Below are 27,240 nucleotides of genomic sequence, written 5' to 3' on the forward strand. Positions count from 1 at the left end.
GCTGTTTTGACTCCGGACCTCGGTGCCGCTTTAAAATGTCCTCGTCGCCATTGTTATGGTTTCATCAATATCGCGCTGCAAAGACGCCGCGTTGCAGCAGACAAATACAATTGGGCTGAAATGATACGACTCAATAAATCAGGAGACAACGGTGGTGCGTCTGATCACTTCTTTATTCAGGCGCAAACTAACTTGGAGGCGGTAACCCCGCCTCCTTAAATACGAGGGTCGCAGCCCACCAACAAAGGTAATAAACAGAGGACTACACCTTTAACAAGCATGACAATGAAGGTAGGACATTACAGCGCAGAGTTGAAACCTTTGTTTTTCTTGCAGGTGCAGCGGCAAATGCTCTTTTGGTTGCTCGCTTATCTTGCAGCCAAGCAGAGCCTAGAATTGATTACTTGAAGTTGTGGGTGCTTCCATTTTGGTGCATTTTGCACCAATCTCTTCGGATTGTTTGAGAAAGGTATGTTGAGAGTATACAAAGCTCGTGGTTGTTTGGCATAGCTCTCAACTCACCCGCTTTTGGCAGGTGTCACCCGCCTTGCAAAGGCTGACTCACCCGCCAAGCCTCCTGCACGCCCATTCATTCCAATGGGCGTCTCACCCGCCAAAAACAAAATCGGGTGATTTCACCCGCCATTGCGAGACAAATGGTTGAGAGCTATGGTGTTTGGTTATTTGCCCACCCATTGACTGACCATGTGTATAAGTATTAGTCATTTCGCAGGCACTAGATGGCCACAAAAGTCCATACTGTTGGCATTGCCAATGCTTGTTTTAATAATTTCTCTTTAATGTTCTTTTCCTTGTGTTCCTTCAATGCTCTGCTCTCTTTGCCGCTTAGTTTCCTCAATACCCTGGTGTGCAGGTGAGGTAGATGTAAGTTCCGGGTTCCCAGATACGCAGTCAAGGGCTTTACGACGTCAGTGTACTGTACCAACGCACTGGGAGCTGATAAAGGGCAGCAGTGTAGCCACGCGCGGAACGTCATGAAGCTCACGTGATAAGGTGGGCGTTGCTTGGGTCTGTTTTGCCCCACGGGAGCTTAGACGCTGCAAGGCCAGTGGTGGGATCTGGAGCACGTCATCGTCGGGTTTGTGTAACACAGAGCGCGGGCGAATTGAAAAGTGAACTGGGTCAGGAGTTTGACGGCTGACTGGAATCTGCCCGCGCTCGGGAAGGGAGGCTTCTCGCGCTGTCCATCTGACGGTTGCCGGGCTCGCGGCACCTCTGGAGAAGGTACAGTCTGGCGCGCGGTGGTGTTTACTTCGGATAGCGATTCCGTTCGCGTGTATTAGCGCTCCGGGGGCGGAAAAGAGCGATCATGCCAAGCGACTGCCTGTGTAGCTGCCATCCTATGTCGCGTCTGTGTGTGACACTTCCGTGGCGCCGCTCTCTCCCCTGTCACGCGTGTTCTCCCGCCATCAGCTCTTCAGTCTCTTGTCTTGATCCTCGTCGTCACTCCTGCATCTGGTGCCGCGTCTCATGCTGCGTATTTGTCACCACTGGCGCATTCTGACTTTGTGATGGATCCCCTGCCAGGTTGATCGGTGCGCTGTCGAGTCAGTTGTTAAATATCCGCTGTTGGTCTCCATAACGTATCTTTAGTGCATTTTTAATTCAAGTTTACCATTAAACGTGCATTTTTTTTTTGTTTTGTTTTTTGGGTCAGGTGCATGTTTCGCTTATTTGGGGCTAAGTTGCCCCTCTTTTCAAATCGTGGCTGCTTGACATTAATACTAATTTCTACGGCAACAGGTTGTGTGTTAATACATAGCCGTGAGGATGCAGGATTCTCTTGCTTTTTAGTTTAGTTTCATTGGTGGCTATCGCTCCGACTCGTCCTCATTTTGGAGGGTGTCCCCTTACACCGACAAAACTCACCCTCGCAGCAAGCGCAGTGACTCCCTCAGACTTCAGTGGGATAACGCATCGCCTTCCAAAAAATGCTCTCACTGTTTACTTCAATTGGATCGTCGTCGAAACATCTAACTTGACTCTCTTAACGGGTTGAACGACGTGGGCGGCATTTGTGCCAAAACTATTGGTATAAGGGGGAGATGACATTCAATCACTGACATTGTCTTTGGCTGCCTTTGCTGTCACTCGGATAAGCCCAGTTTGTCCTCCTGGCTAGAGTAGTTATTACTTAAAGCTTCAACGACTGTTATTTCGCTTCGTTACTTCAATTTGCCAACATTCTTTGACTAAAGCTGTAGGATTCTCGAAGTTTAAAAAATAATAATAAGCCTTCTCTTTTTAAGATGGCATTTTGGTTTCTTACGAACCTTTATCACATTAAATAACAAAACATGCAGTAATAACATTCATACTTATTATTCACAACAATACATTATAACTGTCTTCTCCCTGTTTGGGAAATGACAGCCAATCATGCTAAGTGGGGCAGTGTCTAGGCTGCAGAAGCCAAATAAGCTGTTTGCTTATTGGCTACTGCAGCCTGACTGCAAAGGCAGCAGCCTCTGCATGTTGAAATAGGTGAGGGGAAGGGAATGGTTCTTACCTTCCCTCGCTTCCTATGCCAACGGACCAGCAGACTTGGTACCCGTCCAACACCCAACAGAGCCAGAGACGGTCCAGGAAAGCCTTCCCCACCAACACACAGTGAGGCCGATTGGGGGTTTTCAGCACCCGCGTGGCCTCACAGAAATAGAAACAGCATTGTTTGATACCGGGCCACCGATGCAAAACCGGCAGCCTGACATTGAGTTTAGTATTAAGGGGGCTGCTTATCTGTCTGGGAGCAGCCCCCAGACTCACAAGGCACAAGGCCGCCGGGACTCTTGATTCCCCTGGTGGCCTCAAAATAAGTATTCCCTCCCCACCTTCAATACACGGTGAGGCCGCTGGAGTGTTCTGCACCCCCGCAGCCTCAGTGAATCGGCCAGTATTATTGGAGTCAGACAACCGGTGCAAAACCGGTGGGCTGACAGCGGCCCCACAGACTCACGAGGCCGCTGGTGCACTATGTAAAGTGCCCCCAGAGTCGGGCTGGGCCATAAAATTGTCTCTTGCATCAATGGAGAAGTGGCCCACAGTTTCAAACGTTGAATAGTACCCAAGGGTTTTTTTTTTTTTTGGATAAATTGTGCATTTTAAAGAATATATATATATATATATATATATATATATATATATATATATATATAATTAGCTACATAGTGAAGTAACTTGATCAATCTGGTCTGCGCTAGTTTTTTGTGCTTTTGGTTCAGGTATTTACCCTATTGACCACTCAAACTTGGATCTGGGGCCACCAGCTTTGCCCCAATATTGCAGCAGCCAACTATTCCACCTAATAGCTGTACAAACTATTCAGTATTCGGCCGAATAGTAAATTTACTGTTCGGTGTGCCCCTAGTCTCCACATTTTCAATTTTATATACAAAAGTCATATACCTGACATTTGGTCAGACTGTCGCATAGTTTCAATTTCTTTTCTCTCTGGCCATTTTAGGAATTCCTTTACATGCGCCCCCACAACCTCATGAGAGGGCAATTGATTAAACGCATACGTAGAGTAAAAATCACAGAACTTCTTACTCCTTACAGTTCACCAAATGAGTAAAACCTTTGCCTTACATATTCAGAAAATGTGGGCTTGGTAGACAAATGTTGAATTAAAAAGCTCCTGTCCCAACGTCTTGATTTTTCTTTTAGTTCCTTTTTTATAGCGTATGATAAAAGAAGGGGACTCTAATGAAAACCCAATTTCATCATTAAATGTAAGATAATTGGCATATCATCCCGTCCTAGGAAATGACATCACCTCCCATGTTGCCCTGAACAGAAACACAGGCCGGGCCTTTCAAGCTTTTCAATTGAAAAGGCCCCAGCAACTGCTCCCAATTTGCCAGACAGCAGTCTTTTGACACAGCAATATATATGCCTTTCATTCGGGACTTTAAATGGGCATTTTGCAGCACATTACATGCTGCATTCACTAGAGACCTTCTGGGCATTGACGCTCTTACCATATATATATATATATATATAATTTTTTTTTTACTTCCGTTGCTTTACATTAGCCCCTTGCTGACAAAGAAAGATCGATACATTTTCGGTGGACATTTAGTGTTTCAGCTCCCTGCTGGCTGTCTGTTTCTGGATAATCTGGCCGTTAACCCCCTGGCTGTATTTATTTCTCTCCATTATAATGCATGGACCCACATGTGTCTCGACTGTTGTTCCCCACTCTGAACAAGGGTGGGGGGGCCCAAACATCACACTGAAATGGGACACCACGAGCAGTGACACATCTTTAGCCGACCCTGAACCACAAGGTTGTAAGCATGGCTAACAATGTGAAATAACTTGCAGAAGGAGGAAGACCAGGATAGTTTGGGAGAAAGGACATGAGAGGCATAAGCAGCAACAAATCAGGCAAAGCATGGGTGACTGTGGTCGCAAAGAGTGAGAAAGAAGAACTAGAAATTTCAAGAGGAAATGGAGAGGGCAAGGGATACATTGGGAGAGTTTAGCAGGGACAGGGAGTGCCAGTTGACAGACGTATGGAGTATGCACATGACTCTTGAGCGAGCAGTTCGGCAAAGAAAGTTATCGGGAATTGGTGAACATGAGTGCTGGTGACTGGGGGATGGGAGACCACAGAAGGATAATATTGGTACCTTTACTGTGATGATTGTTAAAGTTGATTTAAAATGAGCATGAACTTCAAGCAAAACATTACACTAAAAGAAATCTTGTTATATCAAGACTGGGAATCTTTGCACCCGTGCTCAGTGTCTTGTTCACGATCACTTATTTTTAAAATGTTTGCCTGATGGAGGGACTGGATCCTAAAATAAACGCAATCAATTTCTAATATTTCAACTGCATACATTTTGAAAATTCACTTAACAAAATTCCAGTGGCTGTTTTGTAGAAGCACAGATAATTCAGCAGGATTCAGTAAAGAAAGATATGCACCCTAAATGATGTCTTGCAGGATAAAATCCCCAAGTTGGGTAATATGCCCCAAAACAATATCACGGTGACGTTGGCTAAAAAGCTTGGAAGGTTGTGGTTATGCATGGCCAGTGGAGCCATCCCAGGGGATATAAAATCCTACATGGCACAATGGGGCCATGTCCTCCACTATTGACTATGTTTATAGGAAATTGGCTATTTGACAAGTGTGAATATCTTAGCATTAACAAGTGTGAGTGGAGCGATCACTGTACATTATCAATTGGATTTGATATTGGAGTTATAAATGACTCTAAGCAAGGTCCATGGGATGTTATCGTTAACCCGGCTGGCACACAGTAGTTTCAAATGGAAGGTATGTTAATAGAATACATTTTTTTTGGGCATACAGTTTTAGCACCACAACCTTAGATTGGAAATATGAAGCATTCTCCATTGATAACTTTGAGACCTTCCTGGATGATACCCTAAAGTTCTTAGGTGTCTAGTGCAATGAGTCAATTACATGCCCATGGCGCAGAAGTAGTACCTAAGAACGCAGATTAGATGAGTGAGACTAATGGGGTGGAGGGGGCGTTGGACTCAGTTACTACTATCAAGAAATTGAAAATAGCATTTTTAGAATTGGCTGAAGAGGAATAATAGGGCTATCTGGTATCAAGGGGATGCCGAACGCGTGTTATCAACTCTATGCAATAAAACGCTTGAGACTTTTGGAAGTTAATTTATTATTGTATTTATTGAGTGCGGACATAGCTTTGAGAACCAACAGAGCACTTTAGAGGTATTGAACAGTATAGATGCGTAACAGAGTGCTTTTCAGAGGTAACAACAAAACTGATCTACAGCAGGGGGTAGGATACAGAGGGAACCCGGGGGAGGTGGCTGGGGGGTTACAGGCTGGGGGCTTACAGGGTGGTGGGTAGGAGAGGGGCAGACCACGCCTAGCAAGTCAGGTGGTGCGGGGGCGACGTGATGGCCTAGGTGTTGTGGAAGAATATCCTTGAAGAGGTGGGTCTTGAGTACTTTTCTGAATTGTGGGGCAAGTCTGATGCTGATGGGGAGGAGGTCCATATTCTTGGAGCATAGGCAGAGAAGGCTTGTTTTTGGTGATTTCCTTTTTACAGCGGAGGACTATCAGTTTCTGAGCTAGACTGGGTAACGCACTTTAAGGCATTGTCTGACCCATTAAAAAGTATCATCTGTCCTGACTTAGTAATGACTGGGAAATAGAAACATAAACATAGTATGAAGGGACAGAAGAAAAGTTCCTCTCCGGCCTCCAGGCACAACAAATTATCCAATATCCTTTTTAAAGGAAACCCAGCAGTTTGGGCATTTATTAACCATTTATTTTAAGCTTGTCGTGAAGTCAATATTTATCCTAAATCATGGGCAACAGCATACGTCGTCCTAACCTATAAGAAAGGCCCTCGTTCTGACGTGCCCAATGCGATTCTGGATGCTGACAGCAAGGTGTTTGCCACCTTGCTGTTGGGGCATCTAGAATCATGGGAGAAAAACTATGAGAATTAAAAAATGGCAGACAGGTTTTAGAAAATACTTGTGAACGTTGTTAAATGGTTTTATTCTGAAAAGTGTTCAAATCTTGGCACTGTCTCAAAAATACAATTTTCTTAGCAACGATTGATCTGTCAGCTGCGTTTGTCATGGCCGACAAAGGACTTTTTTTTTATGGACCAAACAGAGAAACGGTGATATTCCCTGCATGCTTTTACGTTTGATTATGAGTTTACACAATCAATCCAATGTTCAGGTGAGACTAAATCAAAATGGGGTCCTTTCCTGGAAAAGTCTCAACGTATAGGGCACTCGCACAAAGCTGCATATTAATTAGCGTCTTGTCTTTTTAATTTATACATGTCTGACATTGGCGACTGTTTGGCTCTGGTATTTTGCACCTTCAAAAATTGGTCACTTAAAAGTTGTATGGATTGCACATGCTGATATCTTTGCACACCAGTCTTGGTATTTAATTGATGCTGTCATTAATTATGGTGCTGCTAATTTTCAAAAAATGTATTCTGTAAAGACTAACATTTTTTAAGTGCAGTGCATAAATCTGCATTTCGATGGCGAAATGGTTCTGATATATCAGGAAAAGTTGATAATTTATTTACCTTATATTTCCTATTACTTCCAAACCTAATAAATCACAAAATACGGATTGGATGAATGGTTGTGCAATTTTGTTTTCTAACCAGCGTGGTGTGGTGGATGCAAAATACAGCAAATTCACACTTGTACTGGTTTTAAAGTTTTACATGGGGAAAGATAGTACCTGATTTTATATGGAATCGAAGTACATATGCCAGAAGCGCCCTGACAATTAACAACTCGATTCCGGTTTCTGCTATAGGATACAATCTCAATATAAGTAGAGCTCGCTCATTGGGAACTTATCTATTTATAATATTTTAAATCCCTTGAACAATTCTTTGTTTTATGATTTAAAAGAAATGATAGATTTTATGGTGTGAGTTTGCCGAGTTCTGTATAAACCTGCTTATGAAAATTGGTCTAACAAGTCAGGATCCAGGAAGAGTGAAATGTCAGCGGTTTAAATTGGACTGGAAAACCACATTAGAATCTATGCATGGGTACAATTTGGTGTAGTTATTTATCTTTGGATCATAAAGCTGCTGGTGTTTTGGCCCCATATCTTTCAATATATCCTGATAGGCAGACTAGTAGGAGCTTTTTAATATTGAAATGGAAATATTATTCAGATATGGAACAGTCACTTCTAGCTCTGAGTTGTTGATTTTGTAAGTAATAGGATAAACTATAAAGCATTTATTAACTGGATGCAAAGAATTGGATGGGGAAAGAATGAATGCCTTCAGTACGTTTCAGAAGTTATTAACTCTGAGCGATGAGGACACTGTCTGGCAAATCGGTTTAGTGGTGCATTCCGCCTCATTGCTTTTGCAGTAGTAGGTTGTTTTTAATTCCTTAGATCACGCCTGGATCTTAATAATGCTGCACAGTTTTTATGATTGATTCTCACTGCTCGTACAGTCCTTCAACGGTTGTTCACATTCTATGAACGAAATTGAGAGCAATCATGATGTATGTATCGGATTGAGCGGAATATCTTAGTGGCACACAGATCTCGGCGTCCTGCTGGGAGTCTTTTCACCGTTTCCATTCTGAGAGTAGGAACCCATTTACACTCCAGCTTAGCAGAGCGTCTTGATGTCTGGGTGCAGGGTGTCCAGGGAGTGGGAGGCGGACGGGGTTGGTCAGCCTCCCTTGCAGTCTTATTGATTTATTGGATTCCCAAGGAAGCGTTGTGACGGTAAGTGTTGCCTTCCTTGGATTTACATGCCACATTATTTGGGGCTCTCTTGAATAGCTTGTTTAATTTTGTTGTTCGGGCCAACAGTGGGAGGATTTAACAACCAGGTATTAGAAGTATTCTCGGGGTGGGGCTTTGTTTTGTGTGAAAATCCTCATCAAATGTTCAGGAGGCAGGGGTCTAGCTGTGTTTTAACAGATTGTGTCACTCGAGGAGGTGACTGTTTGTGATTGTTAATTATTGGATACAGGATATTTAGGAGCAGAAAGTTGCAGCAGCATTAAGAATGCCTTGTATTCTGAATTGTTAACCTCCAGTCACGAGATGAGAATTTGGTTCGTTACATGGTGAATGTCAAATTTAGGTGGCGGGAGAATGTCGCGCAAAGTCAAGCACATAAGTACTAGTGTTCGTTGCGTTAGAACATCCTGATGATGCAGGTGTGGTGTTTATTTTTGCTTTCTTATATATTTTGTGCATTCAGTATAACTTTGTGAAGACTGACAAGCCTATTTTGTAAAGAAAATTGCATGGGACGTTATTTGAGCCTAGGTACATCAGTGGATTTCATATAAACAGCCAATTGTGAGTATGAAGGGGTTGACAATGCGAATTTATGGTGGAAATGGGAGCCATTATTTTGTAATTGGATAGCTAATGGTGGAGAGTTTCTGTCTAACAGAAATAATCTTTCTTTCGAATTGTGGATGGTTTTTGGGCCACAATTTTGAGTTGGTTGGTGGTGGACACATGAATGCACAGCTGCTGGGTATTGGTTCTGTGCATGTAAGCAATGGGATAGCATCAACCCATTTTTATATATATATATATATATATATATATATATATATATATATATATATATATATATATATATATATATATATATATAATGTATTTCTTAGGACATCCAGTTTATACATGTTTTATTTTTCGCCTTTTTCCCCCTGCTGTGTAACTCATCGAAGTACATTATCTGCTTGGTATTGAACATTCTTCAATGTATTGTTTGGTTTAATGTTTTCTCTGATACATGCTTATTTGGGAACATGATTATAATGTATTTTGCAATGTTGATGTACCAGCCTTGAAGAAGACCTATGTTCTTTGAGGTTGAAACATGTTGGCGAGGCAAAGAAAGCCATCAGAGTTGGCAAGGCCAAGAACATCATCACACTTTAAAATATTGTCGAGCGGATAGAACTAATCTTTCAGCTGAGTTTGTGAGTGTTACACGCATTGGACAGACAAAATAATATTTCTTTACCTTGAATTTTTTGACTCGTTGGGGAATGCAAATCTTGGTTCAACATCTGCTGTGGGTATAGCGAATTGTATAGAACCATCCATCTTTTACTGTTTTTGCCTAACTGCGTCATCTTGTTGTCCCCGATGCCGAAGCGTGGTGCTTCCTCAGTTGCAGTAACTGTTGTAGCTAAGCCGGCAGCGATGAGAGGGCGCCACCAACGCTTAGACGTCTGTCATGATGCCCGCTCCCGGGGAGCCGGTTCAAGCCCGGCGTCCCCGAAAGCAGACATCCAGTCCCCAAGGAAGGACCCAGCAACCCCATATAGGGGCCCTTTGGACAGTGTCCTGGCGCCTATGGCGCCAGGCTCATAAAAGACATCAGTCCTGGCGCCATAGGCGCCTGGGTCATTATGGAAGTGCTTGGGTGCACTTACCTGATGCAGACCATGCTGCAGGATCCCGGCCTCCTTGAGGCCTGAAAGGAACTACTTTACCTGTGGGACTAATTTACCATCTGGTCGGGGAAGGATACATACCTGATAGGAGGAAGGATACATACCTGGAACGTCTTCCAAGGCTATTTAAACCCCACCCGAACAGCCACACGTGCTTCGCGTTGTTCTGCATCTCGCAGCTGGACGCTCACCGTGTCTGCTCCTGCATCCTGACTTCTGCCATGCCTGCCAGCATCCTGGATCACCTGCAAAGGAAGAGAACAGAAGAAGGAAAAGTCCTTACCTGCTAAATCCGCTTCCCGGAGACTTCTCGCCGACAATCCTGAAAAAGAAGACTTTTATTTAAAAGCTCATCGCGTCGATCGCTGCAGCGCCGCATTCCACTCACATTTACAGGGCGCCTCCATGTTCAGCAGCGATCATCCGGATTCGCAGTCACGCCCCAGCCCCTAGGGAGAAAAAGACCAGAACAAAAGGTGAGAGAGAGAAGGGAATAAGGAAAGCTAAATCTCCATGTTAAGACTTACCTGTTGATTCATTCCCTCTTCATTTCCGGTCCGCGCCGCATCCTGGCATTTCCGGACCCTGGCCCCTAAGGGGAAAAAGAGACATCAGCGTTAATGAGCGAATGAAAAGACATTACCAAAAAAAACGCTCATTAAAGACTTACCTGATTTCTACAAGGATTTCACCTCTCATCTCGGGTTGGTGCCTGTTCCCCGGCATTCCGTACCCCGGCCCCTATGGGGAAAAAGACACTACCATTAGTACATTAATGCATGGACACAAAGGGAACCTCTTATCAAAAAACGTACCTGGAAGCCAAGCAAGTTTGGTTCTCACCAATCCGAAAATCCAGTGAAGTAACTGGATACCAACGCGCCCCTGCATCAGAAGCAGGATGGAGAGCTCGTCCTTCCAGACCCTAAGGTGAGACGCTACAAGGAATCACAGAAGGGTTTAGAGGAGGGTGAGAGGGGAAAGTGGGAGGCTGATTGCATTACCCCGCAGACAGTTAATCCCCTATTTTCGCCTACAGAAGGATACTTCTGCGAGCCAGACAAGCCAGATTTGGGGGCCCGGTCCAGTCCGTCTTCCGAACCCTGCGCATCACCTTAGAGGTCACAGCAGCGCGAACCAGGCCAGCGCCTCCGTGGGAGTCAGGTGAGCGTTACATCTCTGGTCCATTCTGTCTCAAGGAGAGCCTAACATGAGGATCGTGGAAGAAGCAAACGCCGTTAGTTTTAGGGTGGGGACTTCACCTGTCAAGGGGGGACAGAGTACAAGCACACTGAGCCACACCCATAATCTGTTCCCACCGGGCTGCCCCCCAAAAGACAGTGATATTAATGGCAGTCAATGAGCAAAGCAAGCAGACTTATAAAATTACTATTATTCATTAGACTTCCACTGGTAAGGAAGTGGCAAATGATCTTTGTGCAGATCCGGTGGACGAGCTCATGGTATCGGTCTCCTGCCTGGGCTCAAAGACTATTGAGACAATGGTCAAAGTCCTGATTACCCCTGGCACTGACCTATTGACTGTAATACTTTCTAGCTCCCCTATTCCATCTAAAGTGCCAAAGGCATGAACTAGTTCAACTGTATCTGGAGGTAAATGTGATTCAGCATTGATTGACATGGCTCATGCCCAGTATGATAAGATTCTCCTGAATGCTTTTGAAGGGGGCTTCAGTGAGGAGTATGCACGGGAGTCCTCTAATCCTTTTCCAGGCCTTTTGATGTCCAACCTATTCGCAGTGGTAGGTGCTGCCGTTGTACTAACCGAAACAAGAAGCAAGCGCTTGAGGCTAGCATTTCGTCAGCAGTTATTTTTTCATCACAGTGGAATCACTGACTGATTAAATGCATAAACACAAGGCACAGAGTCAAAACTGAACATTCTATGTGATAACTTTGCAAAGCTCGCACACACCCTCTTAACAATCTTCTGAAGGCCTCGTACCCCAATATTAAGAGGAGTGGTCTCCATAAGTAAAGAAGTTAACACCATCACTAAACTCTTCCAAAAATACGTTCCGAATAGACGCGCATCAAGGTTGGAAACGGAGTAGTCTGGGGGCCAGGGGGTCCTTGGATTCCCCTGCGTGGTATAAACGCCCCAGGAAGAGAACCACAATGCAGGCGCTAATGTAAAACATTTTGCGGGTGGAAAAAAGGAGAAACTGCATTGGCTGTGGAGCGGGGCTTACTAGCTCCTCCAGCAGAGGCCCCAGAGGAAAAACGTTGCTGAGTTAAACTCTGCATCTGATGTTCTCTAATTGTGCAGCAATCATGTCGGAGGTAGAACAAGTGGTGCCCCCAGTAGCGTTGTCAGCCAAGGGACAAAAGATGGGCACTGTAAGGCACCACTTAAGGGTCCCTGGGCGTAAGTACAAACGAAAGCTAAAGGGACTAGGGCTAATGAACAGCAAGGTCTGGGTCCTCGCTCAGGTTTTATCCCCCAGGTGCCTTGGGTCTGGGGTGACACAAAGGAGGACCATGTCTATAATCTTGAGGGCCTATTTACAGCTTATGACTCGTCAAGATTGGTAGTCTCGCTGCCCTGGGATCAGTGATATGACCCAAGTTGACCTGGGGAAGGGGGAAGATATTTGCAACTCGGCTTTGCCAGTTGCAAAGCAGCTTGCATTAATAAAAGTGAAAGTAATGCAAATAAAGAGCCTGCTTTTATTAATTTATTTTTCTGAATTGCTCGACACTCCTGGCACGGTTACATTCTGTCTTGTCGCTACGATCCATTAAAAGAAAAAGTGACATTAAAGATTGTGGACATATGGGAGGAATCTGATTTAGCAACGTCTCTTGCGCTTTTTTTTTATCGTGGTATATTATAAAACACAGGGCATCTACAAGCTGGGTTATGATTGTACCATCATCAATTTGAAGGGTTGTTTGTGCCAAAAATACCTGTAAGTTGGTCAGGGGAGGCAGTCTGGGTTGGAGCAAACCAAGTAGATGTTTGGGGGGGGAATCGGGTCTCGGCAGCATTGCCCAGGTCCATGGCTCAGCTGACCCTGAGGTGGCATCAGGAGGTGGGTGGGATGAATCTCAGTCGGCTTGGCTGGCCTCTCTGGTGGAAATGCGGGGCGCCCTTCATCTACTTGGATGGGCTCAATGTAGTATTATTGTAGGACACCTGGCTAGTGGATCCTTTGGTGGTGGACAGCTGGAAATTTGTAACACTGAAGTAGGTCAAATTACAAGTAAGCCTTACCGAAGAAGTTGTTGTGGCCACCCGAGATGATCAGGGAAGTCGGCTGATGTCTCAGCTGCATGGTCCAGTACCTGGTTTACCAACTAAGGCCTACCAGTGTTGAAGTCATCCTTTCCTAGACCGTTTGGAAGGGGGCATAGCAGGTTTAGAGGCCAAGGCACTAGAGGTTTTCCCACACCCTCAAAACGATGACTCTGTTCGAAGTCACCTCCCATGTTCCATGTCAAAGTGGTAGGAGTGGTCTCATAACATCATTCGGTCACACATGGGAGAGGATCACAACAGACAATTTTGTTGTCAACAGTCAAAGACGGATATTGCGTGGTATTTCTAGAGCAACTGCACAATCGTCCACCACCAGACAGAAAAGTAGAACATCATATATTCTGCAGGCCGACAAACACTACTGGAAAAGCAAGCCATAGAACTCGGCCCAGAATCAGAGGTAAACCAGGGTATTTATTCTGTGTACTTCTTGTACAGAAGAAAAAAAATAAATGCTTGACCTAAGACCATGTTATGTAAAGACTTGCAAAGTGCACGGTCACCCGAAGGTATTGTGGTGCTAGGATGGCGGAGAGACAAACTGGCCAATCCCATCTAGAACAAATAGGTCTTCAGGGCCTTTCTGAACTGGAGATGGTTAAACAGATTAATTTTTTTAATGGGCGCAACATGTCGTTCCACAATTGGGCCACAGAGAAGGCCCAGCCTCCAATGTGCGAAGGACAAAAAGACAGCACGCAGAGCAGGCCGGCAGATCCTGACTGCAATGCCCGATTAGGGATATAACTGGTGAATTTGCCCTGTAAATATTCAGCTTCTAGATCATGCAACGCGAAAGCACGGTGGACCAGACAGAGTGCCTTGAGCTTCATGTGCTGGGCCACAGGCAACCAATGTAGGGAATGCAGAACTGGCAAGATATGTGCCCCACAGGGGGATCCCATGCCATTCGGGCAGCCAGATTCTGCAAGCGCTATAGCGGTTGAACGAGGCCCTTTAGCTGGGCCAAGTATAGCGCATTACAGTAGTCTAGACGACTCAAGACCAGAGCCGCAACTACCGGTGGCCTAAGATTCATAGGTAGTAAGGGAAGGACCTTTCGCAATATTTTCATCAGATGAGTGGCCAGCTATACACAGCGGGGCATCTATAAGAGCGGGAAGAGGAAATAACCACTCCCAGATGCTTAACTGTGACAACCGGGACGAGAAGCGAGCCAAGTGAGGACGGTCAGTAGGACATCCAGAGTGCAGGATCGGGGGGGGGGTGGAGGGACCCAACACCTACGTCATGTCTCTATTTAACTTCAGCCAGTTGTGGTTCATCCAGTCTCCCACGGCAGGCACTGATGCAGGCACAATGACATCCCAGCCTGCTCGAGATCTAACCAGATCAGGATCTGCGTGTCATCGGCATATGAGTAGCACCTGATGCCGAAGGAGCGGATGAGACACCAATGGCCGAATGTAGATATTAAAAAGGCTAATAGAGCAACGGACCCCTTAGGAACCACACAACCAATGGGACAGGAACATGAAAGAAAAGGTGGGAGGGTATTTGGGTTCTCTCCTCCAGGAATGTGGTAAACCAGGCCAATACTTGACCATAAATCCCGACCTGTGCTAGCCAGGCCAGCAGGGTAGGGTGTGTCAAAAGCTGCTGACGGAAAGTAGAATAAGGGCACCAACCCCACCTGCATCGAACAGCTGAGCCACCTCATCCTGTACCGACACCAGAACACTTTCTGTGCCCCAGCCAGGCCTAAAGCCCGACTGAGCGGGTTTAAAAAACAAATTGGATGACAGAAGTGGTGATACCAAAGACTACAAAAGTTTCATAGGGAAAGGCAAGAGTGAAATGGGGTGAACGGTTCGAAGGAAGTGTGGGATCTAAAGAAGGCTTTTTGAGAAGGGGAATTGCCGCCGCTACCTTCATATCCCGCGGGATAGAATCCGTCTGGCAAGATGCATTTATGGGCCACCGTAATCTCGCTCAGCAAATCTGAGGAGATATCCTTCATCGCTGCCAGGGGCACTGAATCGGACGGGGCCGCTGACTTAAGTTGGTGAATGGCAGCAGAGATCGCAGACTTGGCAAACATCTGAAATGGAGACCACCCCAAGGGTACAGCCAAACGGTATATGGTTGGCAGCCCCCTTACGGGGGTGGATGCCCTCACCGCCAGTGAGATACTGGCCCGAATGGTCACGATTTTAGTGATAACGAACTGAGGCAATGAATCGGAGTTCCTGAGATGGACTCACAGTGGACACAAGATTATCCGTAGATGTCAAAGATTTAACCACAGAGAAAAGTCATCTAGGTTTACACAGGGCTAGCTCAATTTTCTGAGCCAAGCAGGACTTCACAGCTGAGATGGCCAGAAAGTAATCAGCCGTACACCCGTGATATTGGTATCTAAGATAAGGATCGTAGGCTTTAGGCCATTTCAGCTCAGCTTGCCTTAGCTCATGACGAGCCAGTTTAAGCTGCTTGGAAAATAAGGGTTCAGACTTGAGCCTCCACTGCTAAATTTGCCTTAAGGGGGCCACCTCATCTGCTGCCTCTCGGAATGAGAGGGACAGCAAAGAGAGGTTGAACCACCCTCCTACACTCTTCCCTCCCCCCCCCCGCACCCACCCTCCCATCGAGGCCACACGACACTTGGCCCTAAGTGACGACACAAGGGCCTGAAGACGCTGCCAAACTCTAGGGGGAAAAATCTTCGGCTGCATGAGTGCTGCATTCAGAATAAAGGTCAGAAGATGGTGGTTATGAAATCGTTCCAGATTGTATGTCATTTTCCCTCCATGTGTACACCCCCAAATATTTTGCTGCTGTTTAGACACCATAGGCTGACTTTGCTAGAGAAGCACAGCCCTCAGCTGCACTCCTGGGCTCTCGCCCACTTTTGATGGGGAAACTGACATGCCCTTAACACAGCCAGTACTGGGAGATCTTGTTTCCTTAGTCCTTAACAAGTACACAATGTACCTTCCAGTACAGTGTACTTGGGTCTGTAGTCTTTTTCCAAAGGCCCTAGATGGACATTTTATGTGAGGTGCAGATGTGTCATGGACAGGGCTGGTGGCAGCTATCTTTTCGTATGATTTATTTATTATTTTTTCTTTTTTTTTAAAACTCTTTCCTGCCATGTTCACCACGTGTGGCACGAATAGGTGGCCTGGCTCCCAAAATGGCCATGCCACAAGATTCTTTTTCCTGTCCTTTCTCATGTCCTTTGGCCATCTTGCCCCTTTGCCTTCCCCAGGTCGAGTCGACCCGGGTCAGTCCTTATTTGGGCATGCAGATTCCCGCGAAACGCCAAGCCTTTTGTGTGTGTGCGCGCCTCCAGGATGTGGGCTGGGGTGTCTGTTCCCAATACACCTCCTGGGTGGCAGAGAGTTTGGAGTGCTGTGAAAGACTGGGACCACCGTGGTCCATGATTGGTCCACGTATGGAGTGTGTGTTTGTGAGCAGATCTCCCATTGGGTCCTCTCCGTTTTGGCGCGAAGGGAACTTTGGATAAGAGGAGGCTGAAGACACCAATTCCATGTCGATCTCTGGAGTTCTCACTGAACGAAGGATAGGATCCAAGTATCCTGAAACTACCAAGCTGAGTAGAGTAAGCGCTGGTGACCAGCTGGAAGGTTTGGCACCCTGAGTCCGCTGTCGTCCCGTGGGACCCCTCTGCATCTGGCCGTCCTAGAAGGTCTACGAAGACGCTTCGACCCATTAGAATAGTGGTACCAATTATTCTCGGCACCTTCATCAAAACCTGCAAATAAGCCTTCTCGGAAGTGTCCCTGGACCAACCAGTGGGCTGACCAGAATACCCCGTTGTTTTTCTCTGTCACCACCGCCGTTTCGAGGAGGCCCTAGAAACGTAGTATGCTGCTAGCTCTGCGTCCACGGCACCCTCACACCGAATTTCGTACACTTGGCGTTCCCAGATCTGAAGTGAGATGAGTGTGCCAGGACCGGAGCATACGTGTTTTCTTGCCCCTGAAGCCTGCTGCAGTGAAAACATCGATTCATCCACCTGGAGCAGAGAAATTGCCACTGTCCCATTTGGAAACCCTCACTGTAACGCAGGAACTGAAAGCCACAGAGACGTCCTTTGTCGCGTTCGAACCTGCAAGCGAAGTGGACTGAACTGGCGAAGTTTGGGTCTGAGAGCGCCTGGGACCGGTGAGTACTTCAACACTAACTGGTGACCCCTACCGCCAGGGCCCCTTTTTACGCATAACTGGCCCCTGAGGGTCCCTCTCCTGTCCACTGCTAGTGCGAACCAGCAATTCCATCCCACACTCTGGAACTGCCTCGGCCTTCAAGTGGAGGTCCTCCCTGAATAGCAGTAATGTATTCTTCATCGCCTCATCCACCTTCCTGAGCTGCTAGAGACCCCACTTTGCCTATTGGAACAACCGCGTGCCCTTGCTTTGCATGTACTATTGAGCACAAGGCTTCTCTCCTCTTTTTAGGGCTTGGATTGCCTCCAGGTGTGTTGCTGATGTCGAAGGGGCTTGAAAATTACCTGCACTGATTTGTTTCCTTCCCATCTAGGTTGTCAACCTATTTTGTGCATTTAACCCTTTAGACCCCAACGGTTGTGCGTGGGTGTGTGTATATAGTATTGATAGTGTTTGTTTACTTAGTATTGCTGTGATTCTTTTGCTATGGGCTGAGTTGCAAAGTCCTTGTAATAAATGCGTCTATATTTTCAATATGGTAAGTGTTCTTGCTGTGTGTGCTCATTGAGGTCTTTCAGTTACCCTCCCCCTACCTGAGACTTCGTCTTGACTGCCTGTCATAGCTACCTTGATTGGTCTGGCTTGGCCAGAGGTTACCCTGTTCCAAGAAACTAGGCTGGCCTTCTGAACCTCTGCCCACCAGGTCAGAGTTCAGAAATCCATCTTAACAATAGTGATCAGACCACAACATGAGCTCTTCCGGAAAAAGGGATAATTGCATTTCTTTGGCCAAAACAAGGTCAAGCGTATTCCCCAACTTGTGAGTAGATTCAGAGACAAATTGATGAAGGCCAAGATCTGCCACACTGTTAAAAAAGAGGTCAGAAATGGAGCCTGCGGGCCGTTAAATTTAAGAATAAGATCTCCCAGCACTACAAGATGGGTGAACTTTATTTGTAGTTCAGCTAAAAGATCTAAGAAGAGTTCTAAGAACCCAGCATAATATCATCAAACACGTTGACAAACCACAACAATTCAGAATGACCTAGTTGCAAGAGATCATCCCATTACTCAAGGGAGACTTCATGGCCCCTCTAGATTTAAAAGATGCCTACTGGCACAAAATAAGTCATGCGCATTAAATTCAAGGTGCTGCCTTTCGGGATCGCATCAGCCCCTTACGTATTCACCAAGTGCTACTGGTGGTAGCCGTGCGCATATGCAGATCAAGTACCCCAGTATACCCTTTTCTGACCAAGAGGAACACTTCGTGTTTGTCCAAATAATATGCATAAAATAATCAATACTCTGCATCAACTGGGTTTTCAAGAAATCCATGCTAGTTCCCAGAGAGCAAAAATATTCCTGTGTGCAGTCATTCTTACACAAGACGCCTTGGTCTTTGCCTCCAACGAGGGGAGGGGGCGGTCCAAAACCTACTTCAGCGAATCCCTTGATAAACAGTCGGTTGGCAGAATCGGAAAGGTAATCCTCCTACTCGGCATGATGGCGTCTTTCGTTGTGCTCTGTGCGTCCAGTGCAAGGCTGGTTAGCAAACAATGATGGCAAGCGAATGGCAATTGGGAAGAACTCGTGGAGGTTTCCCAAGGGATGTGTTGGCAATAAAGTGGTGGACAAAAGGAATCCTGTTACAAGGAAAACTGTCAACCTTCCATCTGACTCGTCACTTTCAGATTGGGGCCCTCACTATCTCCACCATGCAGCGCAAGTAATGTGGTCTTAGCCACTTTCAAAGAAATACATCAATGTTCTGGAATTGATAACGGTTTACAAAGCACTACGAGCATTTAAACATCACTTGTGGCGCGGGAAAATGTGCTAATTATCACAAACTGCACAACAGCCATGTTTTACATCAACAAACCGGGCCGGACTCGCTCGTCTGTTTACACTAGCACAGAGAACCTGGCAATGGATCTTCCACAGAGGCATGAATCTCCGGGGACATGTTCCAGGGGATCAGAGAAACCCAAATCCACCTCAAGCCTCAGAACACGAGTGGGACCTACACTCTGGCATAATCAACATTTTAACACGCTAGGTGCAACCAAATATAGATCACTTTGCCATTAAGTAATCCTACAGGTTCCACAGAAGGAATCCCAGAGGAGCGCACTATGGATCATTTGGTCAGGGATATTTGTATACGCTTTTCCTCAAGTACCACAAAATGCACCAGAGCACTTGGCAATGATTCTAATTGTTTCAATGTAGGCAAGGAAAAATGACATTCCAACATCCTCAAGATGTCAATTTGACCACCCTTGGAACTAACCTGCCCTTACATGTCACAGTATCTGTTTCACCCTTTCTCAGACAACCAATTTAGGTGCTTGAATCCTGAAGTCAGTTTGGATATATTAATTTACCAGCTAGATGCCTGGAAATATTAAAAGAAGCATGTAATCTAACACTAGACACTTCTACTTTAACAAATGGAAGATATTTGTAGTATGGTGCAGAAAGTCAAACGTCAACCCAATTGAGTGTTCACTTTACATATAAAGTAGTACACTGTCTACTATTCAGGACTAGTTTCTAACAGTCATTTAGTTTGCTTATTTCTGAGCTTTCGTGCTTTATTTCCACTTCCACAGTAAGGGATGGCATGAAGCCTTTACAGCCTTTCTCCTGGAAAGCCCCCTTTATCTGTGCTTGTCTGTGTACTTAACGTAGTTTTACTCAGAGGCATGCATTAGATGTTGAAGACCCCCCCCACACAATAGTCTTCAAGGTTCAAACAGTATTAAGTTTGGCAGGGTCAGTGTAACTTAAGAGCAGGGTTGGGGTGGGGAGAGAAGAAATAAACGGCCTGCAGTGCTCTCGGGGAAAGCAGAATATACAAAGAAAACCAACCTGGACTACCAATCCTCTTTGGATCAGGCATTCTGTCCCAGAATATATCTGGGCTCGGTCGAGAACATATAAAAGCCACTGGTAAGGGCCCAGCTATATCCAGGACACCACTGACCCACTTAACAAATTGTGATATAGCCTCCCCCTCCTAAGGGGGCACATTACTGGCAACCATGGGTGTGTAGTCACTCTACCCAAACATTCCCCACACTGAAGCATGTAAGAGTGCTCTTGGCGATCGTAACCTGCTTGCTGACACTACATAGGCAAGTGCATAGAATTATCTTGATCCACAATTCCTTCACATTTGGTACTGATAATTCTCTCCAAATGATGACAGACCTGGCTACTTGATTTGCACCTTAGTATACAAATGTATATCTTCATGGCACAATTGGAGCAACATTTCCTTGGCGCACGTTACTGCATACCTTTTTGAGATGCATGCGCTACATCGATGACCACCTCCTGATTTGTACTGCTGGGGAATGGGAATGCCTAAATTTGCACAGGCCTATTTCCACACAACCATCAATTTCTCATACTCTACTGAAAAAATAAATGTCCTCGACACCACCATAACGATAAAAGTTGGCCAGCTACAGACAGCACAAAATTATGGCCCACCAGATTCACATGGCAACACAGGGACCCCAGAGCGACCTCTCAGAAATATAGAGAGAAAGAGGCACACACTCTGGTGCCACTGGTAGTGGGATCCAATACAGATTTTTTAAAACATTTTATTAAAGTTAACACAACAGTTCTCTCAATGAGAAAAGAGAAAAAGTTACATATGCATCCATATTTGTTATATAGGTGCAAGTAATTCCAATATACAGTGCTTAGTTTCATTTCTATACATCCAACGGTATAACAATGGAAAAAAAAAAAACATATTTTTCTCGTTCTCTATACTTTTACACCTTCCCCTCCCCCCACCCCCTCACGGAGTAAGAAATCGTGTTACCAAGGAGTTGTGTTTTCATGGTCATGCGCTCGTTGTCGCAGGCTGAAACTGTTTCGATGTGGTGTGTTCAGGGACTCGCCATAGGGAGGGTGTCTTGTCATGGTTCTACTGATGTCTGAGAGGTAGCGTAGAAGCAGTCTCATAAAGGGTAGAGTGGGAATGCTACCCAAGAGAAGGACCTAGTCGGTTCCTATGGACAGTGAATTTTATCTCCATTTGGGGTTGGATGTGTGTTTGCTTAGGAAATCTGCCCACAGGACTTCACACTGTGATGCCCTGCCACGGAGTGATGCGAAAATTTTCTCCATAGTACGTATGTTCATTGCAACATTAATCCATTCATTCTCGGTCGGGGTCGAAATTGATTTCCGTTTGGTGGCAAGTAATGCCCGAGCAGCGAGCAACAGATGGGGAGCTAGGCCTTGGACTCTCTGCCACTCATCTTCTATTTTCTCGAGACCCGAGCAGGACAAGATGGGGGGGGTCCGCTGTTCTTTGAATCCCGTCCAGGTGTCTAATCAACCCCAAGACCTCATCCCAATAGAGCCTAATCTTAGGACATCCCCACCACATGTGCCAATAGTCTGCGACTTGTCCACATTGACGCCAACAGAAGGGGGAGGATGATTGATACATTTTGGATAGTTTGTAAGGGTCATACTGCCAGCGGTGCAAGAGTTTGATGGAATGGAGTTTATATTGGCACGATATGGAAGTGCGTGTTGCCATGCAGCACATTTTATCCCACACGTCTTCATCAATTTCCGACCCCATGTCATTCTCCCAACGTGCTCTGAGGTTGTGTGTTCCCTCTACCCGCCTCCACTAGTAATTTGTACATGGCGGAAATCAGGCCCTTCCTGTCAGTCTTGGAGTCCAACAGTTCTTCGAAGGGGGTGAGCTCCTTACTTAGTTTTTCCTTCCATGCTGCCTTAGTTAAGACCCCTTTGATCTGTAAGTAGTGGAAAGTGGACAGCACGCCTATATTTAGAGCCTCTGTTAGCTCTGGGAGAGTGATAAAGGAATCGTTTTGGAGAAGCTGGCCCACCCTTTCTAGTCCTGCTTCATACCACGCCTGGAATCTTTCAACATTGGGGATGTGGTTATTTATGCCCGGGGACCATAGGTGGCTCAGTGGAGACGGCCATGTTGTGATTTCTCTCATCTCTGGACCCTCCCTCCATATTTCCCATATGGTGGCAAAGAGCGGATGCTCCTTTGTCCTCCTCAACACTCTTTCGTGGGGCCCATAGCCACTAGCCAAATAGTGGTTGTCCATTGCTATCCACTGTGGTTCTTTTTGGTTACGTAAGTGAGGGACGAGCACCCGTAATTGGGCAGCAACAGAATACTTCATGAGGTCTGGGAGGCCTACCCCTCCTTTATCTTTGGGTAACGTTAATGTGTTGTAGGCGATCCTGGCTTTTTTTCCCACGCCACAGAAATTTCAGGGTCGCTTTTCTAACCTCAGTGAAGTATTAATCCGGTATTTTAATGTGAAGCATCTGAAAGGGGTAGAGAAACCTCGGGAGACGAGTCATTTTAATGGCGTTAAGCTGGCCAAGCCACGAGATCGTCAATTTGTCCCACCTGGCAAGATCTGCATGGAATTTGGCAAGAAGCTGTGGAAATTTCACTTCATAAAGTGTCTATTTGTTTCGTAATTCGAATCCCTAAATATCGCATGGTGTCATGCTCAAGCGTCAGTCCAAGGGAGGAATATTTAGTTTCGTTTACCTCTGCCGCCCCCTGGAAGGGGAACAATATGGTTTTGGACCGATTGACCTTGAACCCTGATAACTGATGTATTCTTCAAGGAGGGCTATAGCTCGAGGAATGGATCCTTCAGGATTGACCACATGCAGGAGAATGTCATCGGCATACAATGCCAACTTGTACTGTCTGTCCCAGGTGCATCCCTTCTATACTGGTGTCAGTTCTCATCTTGTGTGCTAATGGTTCAAGCGATAAAGCAAACGGGATGGCCGACAGTGGTCATCCCTGTCGGGTACCCCGCTTCTGTTGGAACCACCTATAATATACCCCATTTACAAATACCGAAGCTGTAGGCATCGAATAGACCGCCTGGATTCCTTTTCTAAGCTTGGGGCCGATCTGAATTTTTCGAAGGGCTCGCATTAGAAAGTCCCAATCTACCCTATCAAATGCTTTTTCTGCATCGATGGAAAATAGTGAAGGATCACTGTTCAGGTTGTGAGAGGCATGTACCAAGTGCAGGGTCTTGCGCGTGGTGTCTGCACCCTGGCGACCCAGTATAAAGCCCACCTGGTCAGGGTGGATGAGGCGGGGCATGTATGTTTCAATTCTAGCTGCCAAGACCCTTGTGTATATCTTTGCATCTAAGTTGAGTAGGGAGATAGGACAATATGATCCGCATTTCTTGGGATCTCTCCCTTCTTTTGGGATGACAGTTATGAGTGCTTTGACAAATGAATCCAGAGGTTTCCCTGTCTCCAGGATCTCATTGAATAGTTTCATTAGAAAGGGTGTGAGCTGTGAGGCAAATGTCTTGTAAAAACCTGCAGTGTACCCGTCTTCGCCTGGGGATTTACCTAGTGTTAGTCGTTTGATGGCCTCCTGAATCTCCTCCTCAGTTAAGGGGACGTCCAGGGTCTCAGACTCAATGTATGTCAGTTTGGGCATATCGATATCAGCTAAATAGGATCGAATGCTAGACGGGTCCGATTCCGTCTCTGGGGTATATAGGGCTTCATAGAAGTCTGCAAAGGCTTCGGGGATGGTGGTCCTACTTATAACCGTGTTGGGTCCTCCATCTATTTCCTGCACTCTGCGTTCTGCCTGCTGTGCTCGTAGCCTGGCCGCCAACAACGCGTCTGCTTTGTCTCCTTTCTCATAAAATGTTTGTCTTAGGAAAAGAAGTTTACGAGCTATTTGGTCGTGTTCTAGGAGACGGAGTTCCCCCCCCACCCTTTCTTTTTTTTTTTTTTTTTTTTTTTTTTCCCTTTTTCCCTCTTTCATGGTCCATTACATCCCCTTCCTTTGCTTCATTATCTAGTTGGGCGATTTTCTCTACGGAGTCTATTTTCAATCAGGGTTCTCAATCTCTTTTTATTGGCTCCCTCATCTGGACCCTCCTCCAGGTTGCCTTGCCCGCATCCCAAACCCCTTGTGTAGAGACCTCCCCGGTATAGTTCAATCAAAAGTAATCAGCAATTTCAGTTTCCATCTCCAATTTAAAAATGGGGTCTTTCATAGGGGTCTCATTGCATCTCCCATTTTCCACCTCTAACTGGTAGGGAATCCCATATTATATCGGCGGTCACCATGTCATGGTCAGACCATGTGATCGGTGTGATTTCTGTGTGTGAGGCCGTATCGCATAGATCTCTTGAGAGGTAGAGGTGGTCAATGCGGGTGAGTGTTGTGTGGGGCTGAGAAAAAGGTGTACACTCTCACCGTGGGGTGCATTAGTCTCCACACATCAGTCAATCCATCAACACCCTGAATTGGGCGTGGTCTCCTCAGTTTGTCACGTGTTTCTGGGTTACCGGGTTTCCAATCTAACGTGGGATCTGCCCATGTATTAAAATCTCCTCCAAGGATGATATAGCCCGTTGACTCTAGCATGATTTTGGGGAGGAATCTAACCTGCCCTACGTTGGGGGAGTAAATCCTGGCGATTGTAGTGGACACATTCCCAATGGTCCCTGAAACAAGCAAGGCTCGGCCTTCTGCATCTGACCAAACCTTTTGTGGTCTTGAAGTCCATACCCTTCTTAATGATTATTCGCACCCCCCCCCCTCTTTAATGGGCCAGAGCCCGAGAATTCAATCCCGGATCGCCTCCCCAGGACCGCCCTCTCCTCACCCTTCATATATTTAGTCTCCTGCAATAAAAGGATATCGATATTTGATCTGCGAAACTCTCTAAAGACAAGTGACCTCTTGGTCGGTGAATTAAGACCTTTGACGTTCAGCATTCCCACCCTTATGGCACCCCTGCTATATGGTTCAGCGGTCATCGTAACAATGGAATCTGCGACCATGCATGCTCTCTGACCATTTCAATCCGCTTTATCGGTGTTTAAACAACCACGTAACCATTGTACTGTTCATAGTTATTGAATATCCCCTTGATTTGACAAGTGCCCTTGTCCATCTTCCTACCCCCTCCCTTCTTCCAGAGTTCGGTGGCGTCTGATCGAGCTTAGTTAAACGCACTAGCTCGGAACCGAACCACCAGTGGAGACCGTTACCTCACGGTCCCCTTGTAAAATAAGCATTGAAATAACTAATGAGCCCCCAGTAACCTCCCCCCACCCCCCAGAGCGAGCACATTTCTGCAAGATAAGTGGAGGTCTCAATCACGTTACCCCAATAAACACCCATGTTTACCCCTTATCAAATGTCAATTGAAGCAAAGAGTACCATACTTGTCGAGGATCAGCTGCCCCCTTCTGGGGAGCCATTTCCCTTGCGATATTGCCTCAAGCCTTTCACCTTCTTCCTCTTCGGGCCCTGTATCTGCCATTCCCTCCTGTCCTTGGGGGCATGGGCACGGGATTCCTCCCGTTCCTGCGGGCCTAGTAAGTCAGATATGCAAGCTTTGATTTGTTGCTCAACCTGATCCTTGTGCCTTCATGTTCGAAAGAAAGAGAAAAGGGGTATCCCCATCTGTAGCGTGTCACTAGATTTAAGCCATGTCGTGAGTGGTTTACACATTTTCCTCAGGGCCAAGGTCAGGGAGAGGTCCTGGTATATCGTTGTTTGGGATCCATTTAGGGAGATGGTGCTCCCGCTCCTCGCCTTTTCTAACTCTCTCCTATCCTGATAACTGTGAAATCTTGCCAGGACTGATCTCAGGCCTCCAGGTGGGCCTCCCGCTCTATGAATGCGCTCTGTCTTGGGTTCATCGATGTTGTCATCGCAACCAGGAGATTGATGATGTCATGAAGTGTTGTTTTCAGGTCCTCTTCTGTGTCCCCTTTTTTCTCTGGAATCCCCAAAAAACGTAGGTTGTTTCTCCTTTCACAATTCTCCAAATCGTCCATCTTAAGTCTAAACTCCTGCTCTTTGTTTGAGCTCAGTTATTCTGTGGGCCAGCTATTTTTCCAAGACCTCGATTGAGGCCTGGTTGTTTTCGACACCTTCAACCCTATCCTCTATGTTGTCAAAGCGCTGTGTAAGTTTATCAATCGTTCCTCCTACATTGGCTCCCATGTTCCTTATTTCTGCCAGTAAATCTGCTATGTCTCCTTTTGTGGCAGCGGTTTCTGTATCTGTGATTGGCGATGTGGCCATTCTGGAGCCGACGTCGATTCGGGGTATCGAACCGTATGGGTATATGGCAAGTTTCTGTCGAGCATTCATGCGCCTGATGTCGTAGTTTCAATGTGTCGGACAGTGCCGCTGCTGAAACGCCTGTTACCACAGAGGAGGCACACGCCCCAAGGGCACTTATTTCGTGCTTTTACTTTTCGTCCCAAGACAGACCGTTTTAAAAGTATCTCCGGGGGCCTTTCCCTCTGTGAGGTAGTTGCGTCCGTTATTACAGTGTGGGTAAGGTCCTTGTCCTCTGGCGGGTGAACGGAGGAGGGGGACAAGGGCAGACACTTCTCTTGGAGCGCGAGCACCTTGCCGCATGCGTTCCAGGCCGCACCCCAGCCCGGTGGCGGGCCCTCCTCGCTTGCTCCGTCAGGGGGAGGTGATCTGATCCCGCCGCAAAGGTTCGTTTCGGCAGAAGAGGAAGCACTTGGCCCGTACCTCCGTTTTCTTCTCGGGGTGCCCGGCGTCGGACCGCTTCCAGTTCTCCCTGCTCCTTTCTCCACTATTGCGGTGTACCGTCTGCTCCGCCGGGTCCACCCATCCAGGAGTGGCGTTGTGTGGACGCGGGGGCGCAGCCTCCGGCGTGCGCTCCACTGGGTGTTGCTTTCAGCGGGCCAAGAGTTCCGGGCAGAGTCGAGGCCGATTCTAGTTTCGTTTTCACCTTCACG

General features: G+C 46.4%; 1 protein-coding gene across 3 annotated transcripts in view; it reads left to right on the forward strand.

The window, feature by feature from the left end:
* Positions 1-941: 941 nt before the first annotated feature.
* Positions 942-27,240, forward strand: part of ESCO2 (establishment of sister chromatid cohesion N-acetyltransferase 2) — a 630,612-nt gene continuing 604,313 nt past the window's right edge. Inside the window, exon 1 of one of the 3 annotated variants that reach the window (XM_069605632.1) lies at positions 942-1,245. The gene's annotated coding sequence lies outside the window, so the exon portion shown is untranslated. Of the gene's footprint in view, positions 1,246-1,514; positions 1,557-27,240 lie in introns of those variants that run through there. The other 2 variants (XM_069605634.1, XM_069605633.1) reach the window with 2 other exon arrangements.

The sequence above is a fragment of the Ambystoma mexicanum genome, chromosome 4p (genome assembly GCF_040938575.1).
Source record: "Ambystoma mexicanum isolate Mex_15411 chromosome 4p, UKY_AmexF1_1, whole genome shotgun sequence".
In the NCBI taxonomy this organism is placed as follows: domain Eukaryota; kingdom Metazoa; phylum Chordata; class Amphibia; order Caudata; family Ambystomatidae; genus Ambystoma; species Ambystoma mexicanum.